This window comes from Nuphar pumila, chromosome 15, assembly GCF_984573655.1.
Source record: "Nuphar pumila chromosome 15, dmNupPumi1.hap1.1, whole genome shotgun sequence".
Classification (NCBI taxonomy): domain Eukaryota; kingdom Viridiplantae; phylum Streptophyta; class Magnoliopsida; order Nymphaeales; family Nymphaeaceae; genus Nuphar; species Nuphar pumila.
Genome location: NC_143263.1, coordinates 67,659,836 through 67,670,725, shown reverse-complemented (window position 1 = coordinate 67,670,725; position 10,890 = coordinate 67,659,836). Strand labels below are relative to the sequence as shown.

Below are 10,890 nucleotides of genomic sequence, written 5' to 3'. Positions count from 1 at the left end.
CAAAAAATCTATAAAATACATCATAAATATTTTATAGATAATTAAAAAAGTACAAGTCACTCAAAACGAAGAGAAACATCAAACATATTTAATAAATTTTATATTTTTTACCAATTTATTTTTATCATAAGGTTAATAAATGAAAGCACTAATCTAATGAACAAAAGATAATAAAACAAATAAGAAAGCACTAAAATTCTCATCTCGGCTAATTGAAAAAAACAAAACCCTAAAATTCAAAGTTCTAACTAAAGTCAAATATTCATCCTAGGAGGATATTTGATTTATTGACCTTCCAAGAAACAATATTTTGTGGTGTTATCTACCGCCAAAGAGAATATGTAGTTGCAGGTAGTTGTTGTGTATAAGTGTTATGATTTATGCATCAACTACATGATTTTGAAGTTAAAATTGATCATATTCTATTTTATTGTGACAACACAAGTGCTATAAATATTTTAAAGAAGTTAATTCAACACTCAAGATCCAAACATATTGAAGTGAAACATCATTTTATTAGATATTATGTGAGCAAAAGAGATATATAACTAACAGTTGTAGATACAAATACGCAATTAGTAGATATACTTACAAAACCATTGAATGAAGAAAGATTTACAAATATTAGAAGAGAACTTAGAATATTAAATCACTTGAAAAGAATTTTTGTATCAATCACTTATGAAATATATGTCAATAAAAATGAATCAATACATATTGAATTGAAATGAATGTAAAATAATTTGAAAAGAAAAGAAAAGAACTTTCAAAATCAAATGCATGATGAAAAGATTGGATCTAATCCAATGATTGTGATAAAACTTGAAGCAAATTTATATATGGAAAGATCAAAATTTCTCATATGTGCTTACAAGTGCATATTCTTTTATTTTCAAAGTCATAACGGCGAGTTTTGTCATTATAAAAAAGAGAGGGATTGTTGAGCTTTCAAGTATGATTTTGATGAATACAAAAGTATCTAAGGAGTAATGTTTGAATCTCAAGTATGGAGATATTTTAGACTCATCTTCATTGAATTTAAGTGAAGAAATTTCTCTCAGAAAGTGCCAAAAAGATTGTTAAAATCAATGAGAAAGTTTTATAGAAATTCAAGAATTAAAATGGAAAAGAGTCGACTCCTAAAGAATTTTAATATGCACTTCAAGTTTAAGTAAAGAAGAAAAATGTCAACTCCTTTGACAATGTCTTGACTCTTGAGGGAAGTACAAAAAAGTCAACTCCTAAAAAGGCATTGTCGACTTTTAAACAAACCGAATGCAACTTAAATCTCTGAGACACAAAGTGTCAACTCCTAAAAATCAGGTGTCGACTCTTGAATGTAAAAGCTTAAATCATTGAGACACAAAGTACTGACTTCTGAAAATCAGGTGTCGACTCATGAATGTAAAAGTCTTGAAGTAGTTCTTACCAAGACACATAGGTGTCGACACTCGAGATTCATGTGTCGACTCTTGTAATAGCCGAAAGTTTTCAACGAACTTCTAGTCGTTGCCAATGATCATATTTTCAAACATAATGAGTTTTCAACATCTATTTTCAAAGAAGAACTATAAGAAGAAGATGAAGAATAACTTAGATAATTGATAAACAAGAGCATACAAAAGATCTATCAAGAAAAGCTTTAATGACAAGAGCACTCAAATGTCTAAGAGTTTCAACGACCTCTAACAAGCAACTTCATTTATTTTACTCATTAGTATTGGATTATTTGTGTTATTTTTGCTTTGGGTCATTAGATTTCACTATTAGGAATTGCTTTGAGCAAAACTTGTATAGAAAAGAGTGAATTATTTTATTGTTAATTTATTTATAAAATCTTTAATGTTGAGCTTGAGTAAACCAAAGAGGTTCACGTAAGCTAGTGGTTGGTTATTAGCACCATTAAGCTAGTGGATTCGACGAGAAGCCAAGAGGACGTAGGGCAGGTTGGGCCAAACCTCTATAAATTCTTGGGTATTATTCATTGTCTCCCCCCTCTAGCCTTGTACGAAAAATTTTAAACACTAAATTCATTCTGTACACCTTGCTAGGTGGGGCGGCTTAAGACTTTTAAGTTGAAACAGATCAAGAGTTCAATACTTCAATACTTGGGGTGCACATCCTTTGCCTCAAGGCCAAAGCCAAATAAAAGACTACCCATGGTGGGCAGGGATGAGTGCTCATGGAGTTTTATACTACGGACATCGTCCACAGTCAACATGACACCAAATGTATGTAGTAAACAAACCAGGTATTGTACATTACAGTGACAAAATTTAGATATAATGTTACAGAAACATATGGAGATAGCTTTTACAGATGCAGGTTCACATTTACTGAAAATAAATAGCAAACTAAAACTTCAACTATAGCCTTCAATAACATAACATAGTCCATCATCCATACCAGAAGTAGAGAAAGCCTGTAAGTCCATACGGCAAGTTCATAGCCTTAAATCATCAGGGACACAAACATGTGTGTAGATCTCACAAAACTAAGACTGCAGCAAATAAGGAGGGAGGCACAGCAAAGAGGTTAAAAATTTCCTTGTGCCAACTGCAAAGTAACCCTTCACTGGAAAGAGCACACAGAGCAAAGTTTATTCTTCTGAATTTCATGCCAGATATAGACAATCTCATCCTACTGGCAATCCATCAGGCCAAAAATCACATAAAATTATAATTAAGAATTCTTGGCTCAAATCTTACCCCAATTAAAATGAAAAAAAAAACACAAAATACCGAACTAAATATTGAATCATGTTGCTGCTCATTGTGCTTGCATCTTGTGCTTATCCATGAACAAATGCCCCTCTTAGAGCTTGGGGTTGAATGAGATAGCTAGATGGTTTGGTCGTTTTATCCTAACCAAGGAAGTCTTGCCTCTTGGGTTTGAATCCTACAGGAGTTATCCCCCAGCTTTGTCTAAAAAAAAAGAACGCCATCACGAATCTACTGTGATTTTTATCACCAATAAGATTGATAAAGCACGTAAAGTATGCAAACATGCATGCCAGTTGCATTTCCTCAAAAAGTCTATCCTTGCTCATGCTCAATCTCACTGCAACAAGATAACAGCATTCATTTTACCAATCAAATAGAGTCAACAACGTTGAACAAGCAAGGATAAACCTTTAAATTACTCAACCCAGTTTACAGATCAAAAGATCATTAGGACTAGGATCAATTTCATGAAGAAATCAACACAGTGATCATGCATTCTTATGCACGAACATATTTTAAAATGGTCACTTCACAAGAACTATACAGCTGGATGCATTGGCCTCAATACGGGTCAAGGTCCAATTTCATCTTTGGAGATGGGGTATCCCTCATTAGGGCTAAAATACATGCAAGGTTTTAGCAGTATAATTGATACAGGATTGGTTAAGGATGGTCATAGAAGACGGATGAAATTAAACTTCTAACTAGTAGAGAAAAAATGATCTCAGAATCTAAAGGCAAAAGGTAATATATCTCAAAATGAAGATGCAATTCTTATCATTACTGCAATTCACAGAGCCAGCGTATCCCACTATCATGGTAAAGTAACACAGGAAGCAGGCTCACTGTGAGCCTTCAAATTTCCCTGGCCTTCTTCCACAGTCTCTACACCTGCCTATCAGAAAGAAAGATCAAGGAGACTGTTATGCAGTTTTCCAGTATTTCACTTTGCTTAGGGAACATCTTATCAATCTATTACTGTTATGCAGTTTTCCAGTATTTCACTTTACTGAGGGAACACCCTATCAGTAAATCATCACCACCAGTTCATTCTCCAACTGTTTCATACCATTCAGTAACTGCAATAAAACAATTTATTGAGGTCGGCTCGAGGATACTGATTTCCAACTTCTTTTGATAACCATAGCATTTTTAGTTCCTCTTGGGTTTTATCTCCTTCATGGGAAGGCTTGGGTGTGTTTATTTTTTTGCTGTTACATTGTTTTTGTATTTGTGGATTCAAGTATTCAAGCAGTTTTGCGAAGTTTAAGAAATAGGTTACAATAGAGATACCAAAACAAAAGAAAAGATACAGCGAAATTCAATGGTTAAAGCTGAGTAGATTATTAAGGTTCTGCCAATTGAACAAGACCATTCACATGGGATATGAAGGTTCATTGATGAATCTGATGATACATACTGCACTCCTCTCTATCTTCATCCCCTGTATATTGCTCAGTGATGACGAGGCCAAAACTGGGAAGGCCATCATCCTAGGAGGAAAGCCACATAGAAGAGTAATGACACCAATTGAAGGCCACCGCCAAACAGACACTGGGTGGAGAACCTTCAAAAAACAAATAATGACACAAATTCCTTAATGCCAAGTCAAATGTCTCAATCACCTATGCCAGAGTTCACTTCATGCACACTCCATGATCTTGGCATCTAGAAGATATAAACAGATTTTCAAATTATCAGCAGTTAACTGATACTGATGTCAAAATGTGTACTTAGTTTTTTGGATCTAAATAGCTAGTTTTTAGGTGCATCTGCCACTAGCTATTATATTTCTTCACACAAAGCTGGTTATTTGGCATAGGAGAAACAAAGAATTATAACTAGAATTAGCATCCATTGGACAAGTGGACAATGGTATGACCAATAGAGAAAGAAATTTATACCTTAATTGCTATCTCATAAAGAATATCTTGCACAAAAGTAGTATGTTGCTGAACTTCTGTGCAGTTATTTCATGAATGCACAAATCACCTGAAATTACCTCTCGCCTCATCAGGAGAAATATGACATCAAAACCATTGTCTCCCTACGGGTAGAAAGACAACATCTAGTCACATGGATGATCCACATTCCACAAAGTTCTCAGCCTACCAAAGCAGAATAATTTGAATTATACTTGACTTTGCAACACAAAATTGGCAACGGTGCACCAGCTTAAGTTTTTCAAGACTCAAGGATTGTGCATGTGCATACATTTGAATAATTTCGTAATGATTTTATTATGTAAATCCACCTGTCATTACATAGGTGATCTGCTTTTACAGTTAATATTCTTGTCCTTTACCCCACAACCATGCATATGCTGGCAATGCATGGAACGAGAATAATTAACAGCAATTACAATATTATGCAATCTGCACTCTCATACTGTCATACATGATCAAGCACGAGGAAATCACTACCAAAAGAAACCACACAAGGTTTAAAACAGAGTTTCCTGAAAAACAAGCACAATCAACCAATGCAGGCTAAGAATCCCAGAATTCTAAAACATAAACTTAAAACCATTAAAAGGTAAACTATCCAGGTCTTTTTATAAGAGAAACAACCAACATAATAACCATTACCGATGCCAAAATTAACAGTTCACCTCGCTCAAACAGAAAAATACTTCTGATGCTCTAATAAGCTTTATCCTTACTTTTTAAATGTCAAAAACAAAAGGACAACCAGAAACAAACTGCAACAAAATCTCAACTCCCCAATTATGGAAGAACTACAAAATTTCCATTAGGCAAAAATGAACCCAAGAAAAGAATAGGGTGCCTATTTCAGAATTACTCAAACATCAACATCCTTCTCTTCCAAACCATCAGTAGCAGCAACTGCAGCAGCACCTTCTGCCTCTGTGTGTGGCTGCACTTGCTCCTCCTCCGGCAATGGCTCCTCAACATAATCATTCTCAAATGCATCAGCAGGCACCTCATATAGCCTCACCTGTGGCTTTGACGGATCCTTCACAAGCACATACTTTCCTTCATTGAGCTTCAAGCAGAGATCCACAAGTGATTTGACAATCCCCCACATGTTTGAAGTATTCAAATTGATCTGCATGGCAAACTCCCTCGGCTTGTACCCCTGCACGCTGAGGATCACATGATTGAAATGGTCACGGGGGTGTGCCTTTGAGACATAACCAAGCTTCATCACATCAGCACCTGAAAGTAGTGCCTGTGAAGTCCACCGGGCAAGCTTGTTAACGTTGTTCTTCAGTTCAGTTGCAAGGACAGCTCCTTGTTGTGTCTCAAGCTTTTGTCTCCAATCAACCCCAGAGTACTTCGGATCAAACTCATTCAGTGCATTGATTGTGAGAAGTGATCTCCCACCCTTGGCATCCACCATAGCACCATGGACCTCGCAGCAGGCAACAAGTGAGGTGTTCTCGTCAAACTTCCACCGACGGTATCTGTATGCAACAGACGCTGGCTCCTCACTCTCACTGGCAAATGGGTTTGGCTCGTCAAAGGCAATCCGATTACCATCACAAATGGTTACGAACAAGATAATTTGGAAACAGTTTAAAGGAGTCATATCATCAACCAATCGCAAACACAAACACGACAAACTGTGAAGGAAACTGTCCATTTGATGAGTTCTAAATATGTTTTTAACGTGAAACACTTACTCAACCAATCCATAATGGTTATAACTATGCTTAACGGCATTAACAACAGGTCTCGAAATCATGTGTGCATGGTTTTTTACTAATATCACAATGGCAATACAACGCAACAATTGCAGATTAAAAAGCAGAATTAGAACAAATTTCCTAGCTTTTCATTCATTATTAACAACTAAAACGGCTCATGAAATTGAAAAAGAAAATCCAACAAAGGATGAAGGAAACAACAGATAATATACATAACAAAGCTTTAAATTGTTTTCATGGGGGTATTTTGAGAGCACCTACTTATCCAGAAAAAACACGATAAGTCAGAATACGGAACTATGAAGATCCACAAAACCAGGATAAATTGGGAGTTTTCCATGATGGAGCACAATGCAGATTGCACTATTCCAACTATCTGAATAAATGCGCATTCCAGATGAACCCCTGAACGCAATTTTCCAGAAACCCATTTTAATGGGTTAATAATGGTCACAGTTCGATACATCTAACGCGGTTCTGATCCCGTTTTTAACACGATCCAGCGCAAGCCAAACATTGTATTTAAATAACGTGTTTTTTTTTCGGGCAAATTGAGCCAACAGAGGGGGGCAAGATAAACCTCAATTGCCGAAATGCGGTACCTGCGAGGTCTCATTGACAGAGAGAAGGTCGAGCTGGGATCCGTCCCGCTTGTCGAAGAAGAGCTTGTTGCCTACCCTCTGCACGACGACATCCCACGAGTAGACCGAGCGAGGCTCGCACATGATCGCCGCGAGGATCGCATCGGTGGCCTTGTCCTCGTTGGCGAGGCGCTGGATCACGGGGTCATCGGTGGTGGTCACCTTGAAGAGAATCCGATTCTTGAACCTCTCAAGCTTGCGGTCGCTATTGGGGTTCACCCTGTCGAAGGCGCGATCGTAGAACTCGACGGCGCCGCAAGAGACGAGGTCCTCAGGATCGCCGACGGCGTAGCTCAGCTTGGAGAAGTTGGAGAAGGGGATCTGGTCCAGCATGGTCCATTCAGGCTGGATGTCGACGGAGAAGCGGAAGGCTGCGGCCTCACGGCGCTGACCCGCTCCGGCACGGTTCTGGTGATAGAGGCGGTCGCGGCGGAGGCGCTCCTTCTCGGCGTCGCGGCGCCGGGCCTCCACCTCCTCGTCCTTGCGCCGGGGCAGTTGCTGCCGGTTTTGGAAGCGCCACCGGGGGCCGAAGCGATGGTGGCGCGGCACAGGGCGGCCGTCGACGAGGCGGAAGGAGGCGTCGTTGTCGGTCGAGGCGAGCGAGTCGTCGCCGCCGAAGGCAAGGTCGAAGACAGAGGCATCGGCGCCGCCTCGGCCGGCAGCGGGGCGCGAGGGGAAGGGGTTTCGGGTCCAGTCGGCGATCCAGCCGAGCTTCTCCGCCTTGGAGAAGGGAGTGTAGGGTGTGTGTTGGAGGTGGTGGCTCTCCAGCGCCGCCGACGCCTCTGGCGGACCCATCCGTCCGGGTTGTACGGCACCGCCCTGACGTTGAACTCAGCCATCGTACTCGTCGATCCGGCAATACAGGAGTCAGAGATATCTGTCAGAAACTTGCTGCCATCAACGTTGTTTGTTGATTCTATTGAAGTTCCGGATTTGTTACATGTCAAAGCATATCTTTCATTTTGGATGTTTTGCTTAATCGTTCATCAACTGCTTCTTCGAAAATTAGTTTATTGGATGCATGATTAATCATCAAATCGATTTTTTGAGTTTGGATTTTTTAAAAAATACTGTAAAGTAAATTAGTCGTAACTTTTAGTAAAATTTGCCAAAATTTATAAATCTTGATTAGTTGAGAAGACAATAGAATTTAGTTGAATTTTTTTGTTTTGAGTTTTTTTAAACTCCGTCATCAAAGGAATCAAAAACCCTCTTGAAGCAGTCAGATTTGTCACCTATGTATTGTTCACTCTCATAACTCTGCCTACACATCCGAATTCAGAATTTTCATACATATTGAAAAGGTATGTGTGTTGGGTAACTTTCTTGTGTTGACCTCTGTCGAAATAGAATGTTCATACCTCGAATCACCCAGTGTTTGAATCCTGATCGAACTCACCTGTTATAAACTTAGCTTTCGTGCATGGAGATCAAAATGGATCTTGAATCGTGGATCGGCTGCTGCATCGAGTTCGTCATCATTTTTTGCATCAGAACCTCATAGTAGGATCTGCATCATTTTTGTATCAAAACTTTCACAATCGTTTTGGTATCAAAGTGAGGGTTGTCAGATTTCTTAATCTAACACGGTTCAGGTGTTGTTAGCGGTCATCAAAAAAAAAATTTAAGGCTTTATCGTCATGGCTTGGCGATAAGAAGGACACGGTCACAATGATATGAATTAATTCATGCGATCTCATTTGTCTCAAAGAGTGAGCCCGTTTGATTCTGATGAAGAATATGACATTTCTACATATCCATATTTGAGTAGGACATATATCACCCCTAGAAGAACAAATTAGAAAATGCCTGAATTTGCAGGAACAAGTAATCCCGAAGATTTTTTAGAATGGTTAAGCAGGGTCAAGGCGAATCTGGTGTTCTGGGCAGTTCATGAACACAAGAAGGTAGGATTAGTTGTCCTTAAATTGAAAGGTCAAGCTGCTATTTGGTGGAGACGATTCAAGCAGTCTCGTGTTCGTCTAGGTAAAGATCTCATTGTTCATTGGGAACACATGGAGCAAAAATTGCGCACACAATTTTTACCTCTCAAGTCTCATAGTGACTCATATTCGAAATATTCAGAGTCAAGTTATGCAAAATTTTCGTAAGTTTTCTTCATCATCTATTCTCCAACCCAACCCCACCTCATTTAAATCTGCAACTTTTAGGGTTAGATTTGAAGTTACCTCATATGATAGTTGCGAAGTTGAAGAAAACACCAATTTTTATGACTTAGAACCTCCAATAATCGAAGTAGTAATAGAAAATAAAAATTTAGGAAAGGGCATGAATCTCGAGGAGGAGTCCTAGTGCCAAGTGGTTGACTCTATATTGGATATCTTCACGAAAGAATCCCTAGATGAGCCTTTTCGTGAAATCATTGGAGATCTCATATTCGATGAGATTGATAAGGAGAATGAAGATAAACCATCCCCTGAAATTGAGGATGTTTCTATGCAAGAGATCGATAGTGAACCTAACTTCGATGAGGATCACAAAGATCATCTATTCTTGTTCGAGGACAAATTCATCTTTGATAATCTGCTCTATGAAGATATTGATAAAAGCATCCAAGATGAAGGAGCATTTGTGTGTGAGAATGTCGTCAATGACTTCATGCATGTCATTAATAATCTCAACTTTGAGCAAAACGTAAGAAATAAAGAGATAGATTATGATATAGAGGATCATCAAAAAATATGTGACAATGAGCGCTTAGAAGTTGGGACTTCTCCTAATGAATTGATCAAGAATTTAGAGACTCATTGTAGTCTTGAAAAGGAGTCCAACACATTAGGACTGGAATGCATAAAAGCCCCAAAATCTTTTTGTGTCCATTAAGAATTAGCTGATCATATTACTTATAACTCATTGATCAATTCTAATAGTAAGTTTACACTATTATTATATAGTGTTGCTTGTTCTAATAGTGAATTATCTTGTGATTATTGAAATCTTGGTACAACATTTAAAATTTTGAATCGCATGATACATATTCGATTGTTATCTGTTGTTGATCCACATTTTACTACCATTAGTAGAGCTTTGATGTAAGGTAAAGTTGTTAAATACAATGTCTTAGATGCTTTTGTGCTTCAATCATATTATTCTAAATTACATTTTTCAAAGCATGTTGAATTGCATTACAGAAATTATTATTCTTATTCTTATATGAAGTTAACTACCTTGCTTAGTTTATTTCTTATCCTTGTGGACAGATACTGTGTTGATTTTATTTTGAATTTATGCAGAGGTTATAGAGTTTTGCATGACAAAGACATGGCTTCGAGGATGAAGCCTTTCGACCTAGGAGGAATGATGCAGAGCATCCTAAAGATCCGAACATTGAAGATAAGTTAGATCCAAATCCAACTCACCAAACCTGATCCATGATCTGATCCATTGCAGATCCAATCATGCAGGACTATCTTAGTCCAATTGAATCTCCGAGAACCCAAATTCGTTTTGAATGTCGTATTTCGATTTCTGAGATATTTTGCATTTATCTTCTCAGAAATTATATTTTTCATTTTTTATTCCATTTTGTCAGATTAAGAAATCATATTAGATATTTTTTATTTTATTTTATTTTTATTTTTAGGTGCCAAATTCTACGGATCCAGATAGTTCTAATGCCCTATAGGATCTTTTTGTGGTACTAGAAGGTGTATGTGGATCTAGGGTAGTTTTTAATTTTTATCACATTTTATTTTAATGCAATTTCAATGTGGGTCTAGATCTCAACTTTATTTGGATTTTGCTTAAGATCCAGATCCAAAATTGGACCCCTAGTTAGCGCCACCCATGGGTGGACAAGTTCAGCCTTCAGTTTGAATTTCCTTTGATTTGGAAG

General features: G+C 37.9%; 1 pseudogene; it reads right to left on the bottom strand.

The window, feature by feature from the left end:
* Positions 1 to 5,347: 5,347 nt before the first annotated feature.
* Positions 5,348 to 8,603, bottom strand: LOC149815513 (eukaryotic translation initiation factor 3 subunit D-like; annotated as a pseudogene).
* Between the last annotated feature and the right edge of the window lie 2,287 nt (positions 8,604 to 10,890).